Below are 19,417 nucleotides of genomic sequence, written 5' to 3'. Positions count from 1 at the left end.
TACAACAAGAAGTAACAGAAATGAAAAACACTTCAGTTAATAACATACCACAACAGACGCCACTTTATGAACATTTGTCAGAGTCACGCAGCGTGTATCATGTGAGCAAGCTACAGAGACTACGAGACGTAAAATCCGAAAAGCCACGCGACTTAAAATCTGAAAAGCTACGCAACTTGAAATCCGAAATGACACAGACGAACAGATTCACACACAAACCTGAACGTGTTATCAAACTGAGTGACGAGAACGTAGATTTCGAGCAATTTGCATTTGTAAGAAAATGTAAGGAATTTAATAATGACAGCGTACAGGTACACGATTTGCACTGTATACGACAATTTATCTTTGTACATTCACCGCTATTACCTGTAATGCAGAAACTGGAATTAGCACGGATACAACAATTTGCCTTTGGTATTTTACCGCTATTGCTTGCAACGCAAAAGCTAAAATTTATTTGCAGTGCGTAATTGACCTCAGGGGATTCATTACGCTTTAATGAATATGTGCCGTAGCGAGCATAGGGCCCCGAGCTGTAGTAGTGCTGTTTCATCTTTAGTTTTCTGCACTGCTGCCTTTTCTTCTACTATCCTTTATATCTATCCAAACTGCTCTTTAACTATTGCTCTACCTAGGATTAAGAATATGTAATGAAAACCGGATATGAGAAATATTTTACCGAATGTGACAATTTTCAGCAGGCACTCCCGTAATGACAACTACCGCCGTAACTTTATTAACAGATAAAATCGTAATCATCAGTATGTGTAAAATTATCAGCAATAGGAACCATATTTATGTAACAATAGATGTTTTTCACCACAATAGCATGAAAGTCAACCGCTTAGCATACCTAACCAACAATGCAGTCTACAAGGTCAACCAGGCTTTAATGTTTCGCCGCGTGCACGTAAAGTCTCAGCTACAACAAATAGTAACGCACGGCAGCAAAGAAATAACTACGTACAGACAACACTCTATTTCAACTCGTATCGCAATGCGCCGTATAGAAATTACTATCATGACAGACGTAAAAAAAAAATGATGAGCACAATTTTCAGCGTACATTTAATAACAGTCGATCTTATGAGCAGCAACAACATCAGCAACAACAAATAATCATGAATGAAACAGACAATAGGTGTCATCCATAGCGTAACAGGTCAGTAAGAAATAACAGAGCAGTTCATATAGTGGATATGTCACAGCATCTTCCCGTAAATAATAGCACGTACGACAGAATTTGACCAGACACAGTACAGACTGCATATTCCAGTAACGTAAGCACTACTTTAGACACGCAGAATGTTATTCACGAAAATGTTATTATTTGACGACACCAGAGACACTCTTTTACAGGAAAGACCATTTGTTCAGAAAACCATTTCACATCCTGTTATCAAAATTAAAATTGGTTCATCGAAATTCTCAGCAGTAATCGATTCCGGCTCACCTATATCAGTAATAAATGAGGAGACTTTTAACGAGTGTAACAAAGAGAATACTTATCCGACATTACCTTTAGGCAAAACCAAAGTGAAGGGAGCAGTATCGAGTAAAGGTGTAGACGTTAAATTACAGACGCATTTATCATTTTGTATTGGAGGTCATACTTTCCACTCAAATTTTTGGATTGTTCCTTTATTGACAACAGACGTAATTTTAGGTACTAATTTTCTCGTACAACACGACGCAGTCATTGATTTTCAGAATTCTTATTTAATGGTGAAGGATGAAAATATACAATTGGCTTTAGAATTTCAGCACTCTTTATCTGCGGAAGAACAAACAATTAACCGCACAAAGGTCATTTCCGCAACACGTGACATAGACTGTAATCCCACATTGTTCACGAATACGTACGTACACAACTATAATACTCCAGACGAAACTGACTACGACGTAATGCAGATGATTTCCGATAAAGTTAGACAAAGCAGTGCAAATACAGACGACGAACGCACGCAACTACGCAAAATTCTTTTACAGCAAGCTATATGGACACGCATGTTACGAGCTAGAAACATTTCTCCGATTTATATATCCAAGTACCACGCTTCTTCGAACCCCTGTGAAAGATTAATGAAAGAAATTGGTAAACTGTGTAGAATATACTGCCACAAAAGACATATTGATTGGGATACACACATACTCTCATTCCAAGATGTAATTAATTCCATTCCAAATGAATCCACTATGTTATCTCCGTCTATTATACTGAAAAACGTTGAACCACCAAACAAAATTAAAGAATTAGTAAACTTCCCTAAATGTCGTCGACTAAGACACCACGAAATAATTGACATTGCGCTGAACAACATCAAACGTGCCGCAGAGCGCCGGAGAAGACAGCAAAGACAGGTTTGTAGACGCCGAGACTTTCACGTTGGACAGAAAATATTAGTACGTACACATTATTTATCCAGTAAATTAAAAGGTAAGTGCAGTAAATTTGAACTTCTATACGCAGGTCCATATCGGATTCGCAGCATCCCTCACCCCAATGTTGTACACGTCGAAAATTTGAGAACTAGAAAATCGAAAGGCAACCACCATATCTCAAACATTAAACCGTTTATTGAATGAAGACACTTTATGATTCAACACACTATGATGTCATTTATTAATGCAATTATTTCACTTGACTAATTACTGATGATTATCGCATTTTTTCTTGGCAAGTGCCCGGCAAGGTAAGGTTAGCAGGTCACTTTTCTTGTCGTTACACATCAGACCGTGCACATTTTCCACTTTTTTTGTGTATATGATTGTACTCCAGTTTTGTTTGTATGCACTGTGAAATAGTTAAGATATAACACACACCAGTTGACTTTGACATTTTTTTGCCTTATGACATCTCAACATCGTGACTGTTTTACATTTTTGCTGCTGCACTGTGATATTATCTGTACATTTTGCCTCTGAACACTGTCAATGCCTTTGACATATTACGTTTTCTGTCATGTTATGCTGTATGGTTAATTATGTTACCATAAACCAGTCATTATCTAGTGGGTATATGATTTAAATGCAGGACATTAATCTTTGTTCATCAATTTCAGAAAGAAATGGTGCGTGTAAGAAATAAATTCAACAGAAATGGGAATTTCACCTACGGAATAAACGAAAGAAGATGCAATAACTTTATGAGGAAGAGTAAATGGATCAGGATTAACAAGCATTAACAAGAATATACTATACTCATCGTAGAATAGCAGTCTTAACTAATTTTTTCTTTCAGAATACAAGGTGATTGATGCAGGCTGTCAGACTGAACTACACACCTTAGTTTTAGTGATGAAATATGGTAGAGATAAGGAATAGTTGTATAATGAGTAATGAAGTGATTTTTTGCAGATGATAATGAATACTGATGAATAATGATGAAGGATATGGTATTATGAATAATGAAGTTTTTCTTTACAGGTGATGATAATAATGAAGTTATGATAATATGGATAATGAAGTGATTGATAATGAAGTTTTTTCTTTACAGATGAGGATAATGTTGGAGTTTTATATTTATGCTATGTAGTTATTTAAGTATTTGTTGCAGTTTGTTTTGACAGCAGGTGTTATATTGCATAGTAGGATGACGGAAAGTTTTGGAAAGGACAGCTATGGAACACATTTTATACACATTTCACTACTTGTTAATTCGAAGTTCACTACTTTTCAGCATAGTGTGCGTTTCTTCTTTCAGGTCAATAATCCATTTTGCATTTTTTCCAGGAGATGCTTGTCATGATACTTACTAAAACTGTTACTTATTATACCTGTTCTAGTACTTGCATTTTTATTTTTTTTACCCATTTGTGTTTGCCATTTATAAATGTAATCACATATACTGCCTTGTTACATAACCTTGCTACAGCTGACTCATGACGAATGACGTTACCTATCCTCATTTGCAGCAATAGGTCAAAAGCAAATAGTGTTATGCCTCAGCAATTAATTATCGATCCCAACGCAATGCATTGCTAGCAAAAAAAAAAAAAAAAAATGTATTAACAGTCCCAAATAGTGATACCAGTTTGAGAAAATTCTGAATAATACTGATTAGCTCTGAATAGTATGTCACTTGAGTAATGACTTCTTAATGAGACAACAAAAATACACATATATATAAAATAATGCTTAGTAACTGGCTAGTAATTGCCACTGTTATTGTAATGAGACTACTTATAATCCCCATGATTATTAATGCTATGACTATAATTAACTGATTTTTAATAATGACTTCGTAATGATCTGAATAATAATGAATGAGGAACAATGCTTTATACTATTCGATACCTGATGGCCACTGAGTGCCAATAATTAGTGTCATATAATGAATTGTTATTAATTATGCCATTAATTAGCTCTTGTTTTCAATGTTCATACTTTGTAATTGGAAATGAATGTGACTGTTTAATAATGCTTTGTAATTAGAAGAAGGCTAATGATTCTTACTAGATTGGAATGACACATAATTAATTAACTATGCTATTGTTTCATAATGCTTTGTGATTAGGAAAAAGCTAATGATTATTACTATTGGAAGACAAATGATTAATTAATTATGCTATACTTTATAACTGGAAATGAATGCGATTGTTTCATAATGCTTTGTAATTAGAAGGCTAATGATTCTTACTATATTGAAATGACAAATGATTAATTAACTATGCTTTATAATTGGAAATGAATGTGACTGTTTAATAATGCTTTGTAATTAGGAGAAAGCTAATGATTATTACTATTGAAATGACAAATGATTAATTAACTATGCCATACTTTGTAACTGGAAAAGAATACGATTGTTTCATGATGCTTTGTAATTAGGAGAAGGTTAATGATTAATACTATATTGGAATGACAAATGATTAATTAACTATGCTATACTTTGTAACTGGAAAGGAATGTGATTATTTAATAATGCTTTGTAACTAGGAAAAGAAGATTACTGATTCTATGTAAAACAATTAATGAACATTTTTCTGTAATACTACATACATGGTACAGAAATGTTCAATAACTGGGCTATGAATGCCGCAAACTACTACTGTAATTGACAATATTATGTGACTTAATGTCCTTCACCTCATGAGCTAACTACCCTGAATTACTGCGATGTCCATTTGTCCTGTTTATCCTAGTGATCATGGAGCACTATCTTTGCTTTTGCACTAATTCTACGTTGGCGTGCCTTGTAAGAGCGTGGTGTTGACACGACATGCTGTCCACCACCGTGAGCGATGAAGACGTTATTATGGTCCCACTGTTTGGTGTACCTAATGTACTGCCAAAATGAAAACATGAAACATTAATACGACAGTTCAGTGTCTTGGCTACGCTGATAAATTCTGAGGGGAAAAGAACTTCAAGTTGTGTCACTTGGTGTTGTACTTCTGTGGAAAGATATGGACTTTCAAAACAGCTGTGTGCAATCTAAAGTGCTACAACCATGATGCAATCCTTCCCTTTCCTATCCTAATTCTTGTCACATAGTGAAAATCATTTTTGCTAACATTATTTATGTTCATGGCTATACATTTTTTCAATTCGCTAAACTCCAGTGCGAGTACACTTATGTCACTGGTCGACATGATTTTTTTTTTGCTATTATGTTTATTTATTGCCAAAATGCTAAAGAATTTTTTTGATTTGTTCTGAAGTACAGTATATGTGCACTTTTGTCTTTTATATTGTATATACATTTTTTATTTTCTGAACTACAGTGCATGTGCACTTCTGTTAGGTGTTAATATGTTTTCTACTGAACTTCAGTGCCTGTACACTTTTCTCATTTTTCAATATGATTTCTACTATTCTGTATATTCAATACTTTAATGCGTATGCACTTATGTCATTTGTTACTAATTGTACATACATTTCATCAATTACTGATATGTTCTCAACTGCAGTGCATGTGCACTCATGTCACTTGTCAACATAATATTTTTTGCCAGTCTGTTTATTTGTTCTGAATATGCTAAAGAATTTTTTTTTCAGTGCCTGTGCACTTTGTTATCTGTCAAATAATTTGTATATACATTTTTCTGATTTGCTACTATGTTTTGTACTCACATTTTGTCTTTGTCTGATATATTTTGTACTTAGTGCTTGTGCACAACATTTAAATATTCTGTAAGTTGTAGAATTTTGTTAATTAAAGAAAAATTTTGCCACGCTTGGCAAGTCCAAATGACTCACCATCGCTGCCAAATTTTTGCCCCCCCAGTGGAGGGTTATGAAACATGTATGTAACATAGCAGCGATGGCGAGGCATTGTAGCATCTGTGACCAGAGAGTATACGCTTGACCGCGCGAGTGTTGCGAGCGGTTCTCAGTCAGTCGTTGCAGTCGTTGCGAGTCTGTAGCTCTGTCTAGTTGAGCGCAGTACTCTGTCAGTAGTCGTCGCGAGCAGTAGCTCTGTTCAGTGGCGTGCAGTACGCCAGTAGTCGTCATGCAGAGCGGTCGGTCAGTGGTAGCAGTCCAGTGGGATTGCGTGATGTGGTCTGGCGACAACACTGGTCAAGATGCTGAATGAGGTATACTGTTAATTAAGATAATCATCGGATAATGTAAAGTTTAATTATTGTAACTAATTTTCAACAAGTGCCCCCAATAATAACTTTGATTTCAAAAGCAATTTTACATAAAATTTTCATTTTAATTGAAGTAACTATTTCGTTCCACTTCCCCTAAACAAAAGTTTCAGTTTTCAATTAGATTACAAAAAAAAAAGGGAATACTATTATTTGCAATGCAGTTCCTCCAAGCGGTGCGCAACAACAAGAGCAGAAATTTGACTAGGTGTTGCAATGAGGTAAGAATTTAATTTTGATTTTTGCACAGGGCCAAAGACCGATATTTCGGTTTAATTGAATAATCATTATCACTGAATGGACCTTAATTTTTTTATGAAGAACTTATACTTGAGTCAGATTGCGATTCTCACTTTTATTGTCATTAAATTTAATTGCAGGGAGGTTACGTTTGGCTCCCATTCATTTATTATTTCTGTCGTTAAAATTTCAGTGGAGAGGTTACACTTAGCGCTATGTCCATTGGCATTCATAAATAATATTGTCATTCATTATAAATTGCGGTGGGGAGGTTACAACAGTGGATGATCAAACGCGTCCCAGTGAAATTCCCGTAAGAGTTGTTTGCTCACATTCGCCATGTTAGGTCGGGCATTATCATGGAAAAAAACATGTTTTGACAGTAATCCTCAGCGCTTGTTCTGTATTGCGCGGCGCAATTTCTTAATGGTCTCGCAGTAATCATGTGGATTGATTGATTGGCTTTGTGGTAAGAAATCAATCAGCAAAATGCCTTTTCTGTCCCAAAAACCGGTGCCCATGACTTTTCGAGGTGTCAAGATTTGCTTAGGCTTAACTTAATGAAGTGTGCCTCCATTCCACTGATTGCAATTTTGTTTCAGGGGTGTCGTGCAATACCCAACTTTCATCCCCCGCGACTATCTGAGAAAGAAAACCATCGCCTTTTTCATTTTAGCGTGTCAAAAACTGAAGTGCACTTCCCATCCGTTGTTTTTTGTGTTGTTCAGTAAGAACAAAGTTTCCGAAATTTCAGTTTTTCAGTAACAATTTCATAAATTAGTGATCGTGAGGTTTGTGTACTTCCATAGGAAGGACACTAAGTGTAAACTTATGGTTTGCTTAATATTCTCTTCAGTTGTGTGAACCAGTTCATCAGTAACCACATACACGCGTCCACTTTGTTCTGCATCTTGCACTTGATCATGTCCTTCATTGAACAGTCTGACCCATCTTCTAACCATTGAATCACTCATAGCATTTTGTCCATAAATCTCACAGACTTGCCGATGAATTTCCTCTGGTTTAACTTTCTTTGCATTTAGAAAACAAATCACAGATCTGATTTCACACGCGTTGCCATTTTCAATTACGGCCGAAATTAAAAATGCTGTGCTAGTATTAGTCTTAGTAATAGGAAAGGGGAATTTTGTTAAAATTCAGTATAGGCGCGGTTGGGCGATGAAGCCTGGGGCCGCTGGCAGTGTGTGGTAATAGCAGCTAGTAGGCCAGATAGAGTACACAGGGCGCAGAGCTGCGATGGCGTTATTCCATGCACGATTTGTTTTAAGTGGTGCAACAACAAGGCAGGAAACCGCAGCGTTGCTTGAAGTTATTGCGATGTATGAGGCGAGGCAGTAGGCCAGAGCTGGGAATGGTGATGTGCAAATGGATGACGTATGGAAATTTAACCTTGACATAGTTTCTGTCTCTCTCTCTCTCTCTCTGACACTACGTCAGAAGCGAGGGGAAAATCAGTATAAATAGTCAGGCACTTTTAGCTTGAAGGCTGTGCCAGGTCAGTCAAGAGTCGGGTCGGACCTGTGCTGGTCTACGCTCATAGGGACCAGTCTGGCAGTGATGATGTAAATATTCTATGTAAATCTCTTCTTTCTTTCTATGTTCTTGTTCGGGCTGTATTCCACCTCCGGGGATACAATACTGGGGCAGGACGGAAAGGCAGCCAGGTACTTGGAGATTGCACGGTCTGACTGAAGGAGGGCACTGACAGTGGTCTGCAGTGGGTCCAGGACGGGCCACATTTGCTTCCCACCTGGCGTACCGGGGTCTGGGCGACGCGTGCGCTGCAGGAGGCACAGCAGCGCCAGAGTCGGCGGCGGGTGTTGACGTCCGGCAAGCACCACTAACGGGAAGTTGTGGCACGGCGTCCAGGAGGGCGCGGGTTCGAGTCTGGTCCTGTCCTGGGAGCAGCGGCGGCCCGAGGGCCACAGGTAAACAGTACATTCACTTTCGTCCCATGGTCGGACAAAGCAGGCTAAAGAGGGCAGAGGGCGGTGAGGACCAGGGACTTTAACAGTCTCAGGAATCGCGAGGAGCTTCGTGGCGCAAGACGCGACGCATCGATAAGTGGCGACCGAGCGGGTGCGGCTGACTACCAGCTGAGCAGCCTTGGTGACGGAGCAGTGGTGTCAGCGTACCAGGAGTTGCTGAGTTGGCTGGATTCGCGGAACAGCGCTGCAGGCAGACACCAACACTGCGCTGCATCCATCGTAGTACTGTAACTTATGTGAATAAAGAAATGCTTCCAAATACTGCTGTATCACTCTGCACTGCCCCTTGACGCTATTGAACTTGCTTGGACTGCTGACGGAAGGCGGCACTGTGGGTCTCGGCTTCAGCTTGGTCATCTGGAGTCTTGGGTTCCACCATCGACACCCTGCAACAGTGGTGTCAGAAGTGGTGCAGGTTATAACACTGGTACCAGGTTTCCACTCCCACATCTTATGTAGAGCAAGTAGCGTTGAGGTGTGCCTGTGTAGAGGGGTAGTTGAGGTGTTTGGTTGTGTTTGTGATTGGTGGTCGTACACTTCTTGTTATGTATTGTCGTTTGGAAAGTGTTTGTTCATACCAGTATAGGGAGGAAATCAGGACTCACCTGTGCACGAGCACAATGGGGATGGGTGACTGACGTTTGATTTATTGTGTGTGTGTCATTCTTTTGTGTTTTATGCAGTTAAGTGTCAATTAGGATGGACTTTTTGAAGGTATCTTTTGTAAGGCCAGAGGAGCCTGTAGAAGTATCTGAATTCAGGGGAAATGGGGGACATGACAACACAGCGCCTAAGCGATGTAATTTTTGTAACCTGTCAGGTCACGGATTACCGTGTACAAAGTGGGTGCCAAGAGTTGTTTTATATGTAACAGATTTGGACATTTGGTAAGCAATTGTTCAGAATGTAGATGGGCGATGATTCGCCTCAAGAACTAAGTTTCAGGTGTAGAAGGGTGGAATTAACACTAACAGTAGAGCTATAACCAAGAATGGTGGAAACACATCAAGCAGTGGAGGCTGCGGCAGTGACTACAGCGGAAGCTGTAGCCGCTCTGAGAAAATTTGGGTATTGTCGGAGGCAAGGATAAATGACAAAGAAAAATATGAAGAATTAGCAGAGAGATTTGAGGCATGGCGAGTAGGGGAAGGGACGTCGACTGAAAGGAAATTGCAGGTCGGGGAGTGTCATAGACCGTTTGACCCGGCATTGATTAACCCTTTTTCAGGTAAAACAATGGTGGATGTGTCGGTGTTGCTTAATGACATTATCACAATGGCTGAGGCCAATGGGTGGACGGATGTTGTAATGTTGAGAGTGGCGAAGTTACACCTGATAGTGGATGAGAATGGAGAATCCCAGTGATATCGCGGTGGCTCTAAAGATTGCCACATACTTGGAGGCGGTAGATTATGTGACGAAGCAAAGGGTAGAGCATAAAGTTCTGGCAGTGGAAATTAAGTGTTTTTGTTGTGACCAGTTATGGCATATTAGGAGGTTGTGTCAGCATCAGTTGCGGTGTTACTCATATGGGGAAATGGGTCACCGAGCAGTGAACTGCAGGAGTAATAGAAGGGGGGAACCTTGCGACAGCAGCCGTTAAACGAGAACGGGACCGCTTCAACTGTTGGAGGGCGGTCCCAGTGAAATTAGGTAATGCGCTTCTAGGTACACAGATAGAATGCTGCTTATTAGGCTTGGTGAACGGAAGGGAACAGAGGTTTCTGGTTGACATGGGGGCACGTGTGTCTGTTATTAGTCTAGTCCTGGTTAGCAGGAGAAGGCTTGAGCCCCCACGTTATAGGTTATGTGGGGTGGGGGATGATAAAGTGGAGTCATTGGGTGTGATGGCACTTCAATTTGTGATTGCAGGAACTAAGTTTAGTGAGCAGGTAGAGGTGGGTGATTCTAGGACTGGACTTTGACAAACATTGTGCGAAGATAGATCTTTGGCAAAAAAACAGTGGAACTCAGTGGAACAAAGTTTTGCATGGTGGAAACGGTTGCAAATGGACGAATGTTGCAAGGCGCACTTAACGCGAAGGGGATGCCAGCTAAATTGTGAACGGATTCATTAAAGGTCGATCAGCAGGATAACATACTGGCAGGTACAGGGAAGGTAGTCTGGGTTTCAATAAATATGGACTTACCACAGGAGACGTTGTACATGGTGGAGCCACTCTGGAGTAATGAGGAGTTGGATAATGTGCACTGTTTTGTGCGGAGGAGTTCAGCTCACGCAAGTTATGTAGAAGGAGATTATAGGGTTCCTGTAAGTGTAGATAACTTCAGCATAGCGGTTTTTAGCTTGTTGAAAGGGTTGTTATTGGCCACATTGGGAGTTTTTGATGAAGATGACCTCGATAGGGAGGATTCAGAGGAGAGCCATAAGCAAAACGTCGATGCATCGTAGTTGAGGGGCAAATTACAGCATTTGCAGGGAGACAACAGGGTCGCATTGGAGGAATTGTTATTGACATTTAGCGATTTATTCGGAACGGAGGGTAGGATACCAGCAACACTGATTACAAAGCATCACATACCAATGTAGGATAATACACCAGTGTTTAGGAAACCATATACGGTAGCAAGTCATATGCAACCGCTACTAGAGGAGTTTATTGAACAGCAACTACGGGATGGAATCATAAGAGCATAGCGATAGTCCGTATGCGAGCACTGTAGTTTTCGTACCTAAGAAATTGGTGAATGGTACAACGAAATATAGGTTTTGTTGTGATTATAGGGTTTCTGAATGCGAAAACCATTTTGGACGCATATCTGATTTCGAATATCATGGACACCTTGGACAATCTGGGACAATGTAAGTATTTTACAATGATGGATTTACAGAGCGGATACCACCAGTTGGAAGTAGCGCCAGAGGATAGGGCAAAGACAGCTTTTACTGTTTCTGGGGGACACTATCAGTATCTACGTATGCCGTCCAGGTTGAAAAATGCACCGGACACTTTTCAGCGATTATTAGATGGGGTTTTAAGGGGATTGAAACCAAAGACATGTATGGTTTACCGGGATGACATTTTAGTATTTTCGAAGGATATACCAGAACATGTATCGCATTTAAAAGAAGTCCTCAGAAGATTGCGGTTGGCACATTTAACATTAAGTTTAAGAAAGTGTAATTTTGCGCCAAAGCAGGTCAGATATTTAGGTCATGTAATCAGTGAACAAGGGATTCAAACCGATCCTTGGTTAACAGAGGCAGCTCAAAATTTTCCGACACCATATACAATGAAGCAATTACAATCATATATTGGGTTATGTTCATATTATTATAAATTTGTAAAGGATTTTGCTGAAATAGCTGAGTCATTAACAAAGCTTGTAAAGAAAGGGGTTAAATTTCAATTGAAGGAGGAATGCCAGCCAGCTTTTGATGAATTAAAAATGAGATTAGTTTCGGGTCTGGTGTTGGTGTTTCCGAATTTTGAAGAAGATCTTATCATGTGACACTTCAAACAGCGCAGCAGGATGTGTTCTGGATCAAATGGTAAAGTGACAGGAGCATCCGCTGGCGTATGCTTCTAGACAGTTAAGTAGGGCAGAGCGGAATTATTCCACAACGGGAAAGGAGATGTTGGCTATAATATATGGAGTAATGTATTTTCGTTGTTACCTTTATGGTAGGAAGTTTAATGTCATGACAGATCATGCGGCATTGAGATGGTTACTGGGACTCAAGGATCCTCCTAGTCAGTTAACACGGTGGGCTCTAAAATTAAGTGAGTTTGACTTTGAAGTAATTCATAAGCCAGGGAAGAAACATGGGAATGCAGATGCATTAAGTCACAAGTTAGACGCATTAGAAGTAATAGGTAAGAGTGTCGCAGAATGGCAAAGGGCACAAGCAGAGCATGAGGAGTGCCAGGGTTTTAGAACTCAACCACATTTCATTGTGGAGGGAAATTCGTTGTGTAGAGTTACCAGGTGTGGACCACGGATAGTGGTACCAAAGAGTTTGAGAGAGGAAGTCTTAAAGCAGGCCCATGATCATGTGCTTTCAGGGCATGGAGATTGTCGAGCAATGGAAAGATGAGTAGCAGAAAGAGTTTGGTGTTGCACTCGGAGAAGTGATATGGAACAATACGTAGCAAATTGTGTACCATGTGCGCAGCGAGTGGATGTGACGCATGCAAGAATTCCATTGCAATGGTTACCAGAGGCTGCGAAACCTTTCGAGTTTATCAGGCTAGAAGGCTGCGGGCCATATAACAAAACACCAGCAGGGAATAGTTACGTTTTAACTATAATTGATCGCTTTTCGTGGTTTCTTGCCGTGGACACAATACCAGACCAACAGCAAGTAAGGTAGCACAAGCTTTAGTCAATAACTGGTTAGTGAAGTTTGGGTTGCCTGATATCATAATTATGGATCAGGGAACGAAATTCATGTCCGAATTAATGACGCAGTTGTGTCGGTTATTGAGAATTAAAAAATTATGGACCAGTCCATTTCATCCGCAGGTGAATGGGAGAATGGAGCAAGTACATAAGACAATTTCAAAAATGCTAAGTTATTAAGTGAATGGAAACGATGACAACTGGGACATTTATCTTCCGTACATGGTATCGAGTAATAACACCAAAATACATTCGGGGGTCGGAATGTCACCATTCAAGATGGTATATGGAAGAAATATGCGATCACCGTTTGACGTTCTATGTCCGAAATCGGGAGCTAAAGGGGACACAGTGAGGAAATTTGCACGAACAATATAGGGAGTCTGGAAGAGAGTACAGAAGGCCAATACAAAAGTGTTGGAAAGGCAGGAAGAACAGAATAAGAGGTTGGGACCTTTACCACAGTCTGCAGCAGGTCCAGGATGGTGTACCAGCATCCGGGCTGAGGCATGTGCTGCAGGATCTGCAGCAGCACCAGAGTCGGTGGCGGGTGTTGCCATCCGGCAAGCGCCACTAGTGGCAAGTTGCGGCACGGCGTCCAGGAGGGTGTGGGTTTGAGTCCCGTCCTGTCCTGGGAGCAGCGGCAGCCTGAGGGCCATGGGTAACCAGTACATGCACTTTCGTCTCATGGTCAGACAGAGCAGGCCAAGCAGAGCTGTAGGCGGCGAGGACCAGGGACTGTAGCAGTCTCAGGAATTGTGAGCAGCTACACAGGAAGACGCGATGCATCAACAATTGGCGACTGGGCGGACGCAGATGACTCCCAGCTGAGCGGCCTTGATGATGGAGCAGCGGTGTCAGCATACCAGGGTTGCTGAGCTGGCTGGACTCATGGAACAACGCTGTGGGCGGCACTCTTACACTGCATTACACCCATTGTAGTACTGTAACTTACGTGAATAAAGAAACGCTTCTGAATACTGCTGTATCACTCTGCACTGCCTCTTGACGCTATTGAACTTGCTCAGGCTCCTGACGAAAAGTGGCGCGGTGGTTCCCGGCTTCAGCTCATCGATCTGGAGTCCTGGGTTCGACCATCGACGCCCCGCAACATAAAGAAGCACTCCAAGCACACGTCGGCAGCAGCGATCTGAAAATGGCATATATGTCTTCTCCTTGAGTCAGAGTAACTGCCATGCATGCTTGGAACTGCGATCGTAGTGCTGCCGCGGATAGAAATAGAAACGGAACTTAATTGTGGACGATCCTCGTATTAAGTGAACTGCGTCATATGAAAACACGTCTTAAGACTAAGATTGATCTTAAGTAGGTGAAGAATGTGACAATAACGTTAATAATGAGGGAAGAACTGTTTGTTTGAAGTTCGTAGTTGGGTATGACCAACCATACAGTACACATAATTCCTGGAAAGTCCCATTCTCTCCATTTGTTAACGTTTTGAAATTATGAATTAGGAAACTATTTACTTTTATTCTGAGGAAATAAAACAATTTTTGGTAAAAGTCGTCTAATATTAGGCCACTTTCAGTAAAACTAATACAGTGGAGCATGCATAAAATTGTACAAACTCCTTCCACGTGTTTGCATGAACCTTTTTGTAATATGAGGTGTTTATTGGCAATATGATCCATTACAGTATCTGTAGTAGTACATGTATGTAGTCTCTCTCTCTCTCTCTCTCTCTCTCTCTCTCTCTGTGTGTGTGTGTGTGTGTGTGTGTGTGTGTGTGTGTGTGTGTGTGTGTGAGCGTGCGCGTGCGCGCTCGTGCGCGTGCGCGAGAGAAGGAAGAGGATGAAATCTGGTGCAGACTCATGAGTCCAGTAATGGAGTACTTTTTGCTTCTAAAAAACGAGGTAGAGGTTTTTATTCTTTTATCTTGTGCAAATAGCTGAGAGCATGTTGAATTCTAAGCTATGTAGTTCAGTAACGGCGTAAAAAAAAGGCCCTTCGTTTGCAAAAAAATTAAGTAGAAGATTTTATTTTTGTGTCATGCGTATGTAGTTGAGATGATGTAGAATCCAAGGCTTCGACCTTCGAAACCCTCAGGACAACTTTCTGTACGGAAAAAAACCAAATAAATTTTGAGACTTTTTGGGATTTTCACCTATTACTCGGAAACTGCAATTAGATGTCAAAGTTCGTTCATTTTTACCAAATTGGCTAAACGGTGGTTCCAATGCAAGTTACTCAAAAACAGCCACTCTAAATAAAAAAATGTAGAGTTATCGACGTTGTTGAGTATGAAATTTCATGTTACAAAAGTATTTGTTTTTTCAGTTTTAGATACTATTAAGCGTTTGTACACTTCAAGGCCAAAATAATTCCTCTTTTTTAAGTCAGAATTATTCAATGAAATCAATTTCTCAGTGGGAACGTAGTTTTCTAATGGGCACATGTGTTTTCTACACTCCTGGAAATTGAAATAAGAACACCGTGAATTCATTGTCCCAGGAAGGGGAAACTTTATTGACACATTCCTGGGGTCAGATACATCACATGATCACACTGACAGAACCACAGGCACATAGACACAGGCAACAGAGCATGCACAATGTCGGCACTAGTACAGTGTATATCCACCTTTCGCAGCAATGCAGGCTGCTATTCTCCCATGGAGACGATCATAGAGATGCTGGATGTAGTCCTGTGGAACGGCTTGCCATGCCATTTCCACCTGGCGCCTCAGTTGGACCAGCGTTCGTGCTGGACGTGCAGACCGCGTGAGACGACGCTTCATCCAGTCCCAAACATGCTCAATGGGGGACAGATCCGGAGATCTTGCTGGCCAGGGTAGTTGACTTACACCTTCTAGAGCACGTTGGGTGGCACGGGATACATGCGGACGTGCATTGTCCTGTTGGAACAGCAAGTTCCCTTGCCGGTCTAGAAATGGTAGAACGATGGGTTCAATGACGGTTTGGATGTACCGTGCACTATTCAGTGTCCCCTCGACGATCACCAGTGGTGTACGGCCAGTGTAGGAGATCGCTCCCCACACCATGATGCCGGGTGTTGGCCCTGTGTGCCTCGGTCGTATGCAGTCCTGATTGTGGCGCTCACCTGCACGGCGCCAAACACGCATACGACCATTGGCACCAAGGCAGAAGCGACTCTCATCGCTGAAGACACGTCTCCATTCGTCCCTCCATTCACGCCTGTCGCGACACCACTGGAGGCGGGCTGCACGATGTTGGGGCGTGAGCGGAAGACGGCCTAACGGTGTGCGGGACCGTAACCCAGCTTCATGGAGACGGTTGCGAATGGTCCTCACCGATACCCCAGGAGCAACAGTGTCCCTAATTTGCTGGGAAGTGGCGGTGCGGTCCCCTACGGCACTGCGTAGGATCCTACGGTCTTGGCGTGCATCCGTGCGTCGCTGCGGTCCGGTCCCAGGTCGACGGGCACGTGCACCTTCCGCCGACCACTGGCGACAACATCGATGTACTGTGGAGACCTCACGCCCCACGTGTTGAGCAATTCGGCGGTACGTCCACCCGGCCTCCCGCATGCCCACTATACGCCCTCGCTCAAAGTCCGTCAACTGCACATACAGTTCACGTCCACGCTGTCGCGGCATGCTACCAGTGTTAAAGACTGCGATGGAGCTCCGTATGCCACGGCAAACTGGCTGACACTGACGGCGGCGGTGCACAAATGCTGCGCAGCTAGCGCCATTCGACGGGCAACACAGCGGTTCCTGGTGTGTCCGCTGTGCCGTGCGTGTGATCATTGCTTGTACAGCCCTCTCGCAGTGTCCGGAGCAAGTATGGTGGGTCTGACACACCGGTGTCAATGTGTTCTTTTTTCCATTTCCAGGAGTGTATATATATCTTTTTAATTATCTTCATTCAAGTGTATTTTTATTAATTTTTATCCATGTCTTAATTAGTAAGAGTGGGTTGCTAAAATGAAAACCAACTACATATTAATGGCCAGTTTGTATTTACATATGAGTAGGCCTAATATAAAAATTTGTACAATTCAAAAAATAAAAGAAAATGACGATATTTAAAAATCATAATTTAAATATGACACACATTTTATCAAATTTCAGTTCCATTGAGGTTATTTGGGAGACTGTCGCTGGTCCTGGTCTGTTATGGGGAGCAACAATTCCTCAGTTATTTTCATGTCATTTTCTTTGAATTCAGTGTCCTGAAAGATGTAATATGACAATATCATGTCAACCAATGTGTGAGCTTTTACCGCTTGAGTGTACACATGCCCACTCAAAACTTTATTCAAACTATTTTCAGCTAATATTGTGGACTGTAAGTCTCTCAAGCCTACCATTGTTCTACTGAAGCACCTTGGTAAGAACTTTAGAATGTGAAACCACCTAATTGTACAATGACATCTCCTAAATCACCGCCTTTGCTTCTTACAGTATCCATTGCTTTCAAATAAAGTGTCTGATCGAAACTGACAAAATACCAGCTTTGATCATGTTTTATGCATTTTTTCAGTGATGTTAGAAGAGATGTACATATTGTGTTGCTCAAGGTGGGAGGATAATTTAATAATGGGAGGCACATTATTTTGAACTAAGAAACTCTCAGTGATTGTGGCTCTGTCTGTGAATCTTTTCCACTCTGGCATGGTAGTGAATCTCTTCCACTTCTCATAAAGTCACAGAATCTCATATCTAGAGAGGGGTACCTTCAAGCACTCAGGGTCGTCGAAACTGAAATCCTTTATAATAATACTGTTTAAGCTAATATAATTTGTTTTCTGATACGTGATCCACTGAGGTACACCAACTGTGGACAAAAATTCAGAAAGTGAATGTTTTCTTTCCTGATCAATGTTCTTGTCAGACTCTATAGCTGTGTAGGGAGTGATTGTGATTTCTCCCATGGAATAGAAAGTAATGTTTGTTTTGTAAATAAAACTGCCTTTTCTTGTTGCAACTTATTTTTCCCAGGCGCGTTTTGCCTTTTTCTTACTATAAGGCAATTTCAGTGGGATCTGGAACGGTACAGTCTTGTTATTTTTAGATTATCAGACAGTTCACTTAGCGTTTTTTTCAAAAATGGCTCTGAGCACTATGGGACTTAACATCTGAGGTCATCAGTCCCCTAGAACTTAGAACTACTTAAACCTAACTAACCTAAGGACATCACACACATCCATGCCCGAGGCAGGATTCGAACCTGCGACCGTAGCTGTCGCGCGGTGCCAGACTGAAGCGCCTAGAAACGCTCGGCCAACCCGGCCGGCCTAGCGTTTTTTTTGTGTAAATAAATAATTACTTACAATTTGTTGGCATATGCGTTTCCTCTTAATTGGTCTGCAGGTCGCACTACCACTTCATTTCCGAAATTTTGTATTCCGAACTTTTTCTTTCACATTGTTCACCATGTTTCTCCTTCTTCTTTGTGATGCACTATTATTCTTTTGCCACTAGTTATAGCTATTTGTTCGAACACTGTGCCTTTAACGATGTAAACATTGTGAGTTCATTATGCGTTTCCTCCTGTTTGGTTCCTTACATACATGTTGCCAACCTAACGAAGTATATGTTGAAAACTAATGTCTATTCATGATGTTTATATATATGTGTGTGTGTGTGTGTGTGTGTGTGTGCGCGCGCGCGTGCGTGTTTTTATGAGAGAGAGAGAGAGAGAGAGAGAGAGAGAGAGAGAGAGAGAGAGCTGAAGGATGAAAATGGTTTTATTTTTAGTGTGTGTGTGTGTGGGGGGGGGGGGGGCGGGAGTGGAGGGGGCGAGGTTGGTGGTTTGAGTTGTAGAGTGTTGAATATGTTATAGAGTTCGAGAGTGGTTGAAAGCTTTGGTGATAAGCTGATTTGAGTTTCGATGTAAATGTTCTGTGGAGGTGTTCATGGCCAAGTGAGTGAACAGTTGTTGGTTGGTGTTATTATTATATTACTATTATGATAATCTTCTTTTGGAGTTTTATTCTATTATTTTATCTATTAGTGTAAACAATGAATTGTTTACAAACTGCCTGTTGGCTTCTGTCTCGGGTTCTTCGGCTGACGTTCATCTAATGATTTTTCTGACGTTTCGACAGCACGAGTGGCTGGCATTGTCAAAGCTTCACCCTCCATTGCCGGTGGTGAACTGGAGGCGAGCTCGCGGCCGCAGACTATATGTACCTGGCGCGCCAACGTCCGAGGGCTTCTCCGCGGTCATTTCCGGTGCGGTTCTCCTCTTGCTACCTGCG

At 41.4% G+C, this 19,417-nt stretch overlaps 1 protein-coding gene across 6 annotated transcripts in view; it reads left to right on the top strand.

Moving 5' to 3' along the window:
* LOC126470515 (constitutive coactivator of peroxisome proliferator-activated receptor gamma-like) overlaps positions 1 to 19,417 on the top strand; it is a 750,708-nt gene that overhangs the window by 145,130 nt on the left and 586,161 nt on the right. For 2 of the 6 annotated variants that reach the window (XR_007586225.1, XR_007586224.1), the window contains one exon: positions 8,505 to 9,104. The exons of 3 other annotated variants lie outside the window; for them this stretch is intronic. The gene's annotated coding sequence lies outside the window, so the exon portion shown is untranslated. Of the gene's footprint in view, positions 1 to 8,504; positions 9,105 to 19,417 lie in introns of those variants that run through there. One more of the 6 variants, XR_007586227.1, reaches the window with a different exon arrangement.

The sequence above is a fragment of the Schistocerca serialis genome, chromosome 3 (assembly GCF_023864345.2).
Source record: "Schistocerca serialis cubense isolate TAMUIC-IGC-003099 chromosome 3, iqSchSeri2.2, whole genome shotgun sequence".
Taxonomy (NCBI): domain Eukaryota; kingdom Metazoa; phylum Arthropoda; class Insecta; order Orthoptera; family Acrididae; genus Schistocerca; species Schistocerca serialis.
This window is presented reverse-complemented; position numbering and strand designations above follow the sequence as displayed.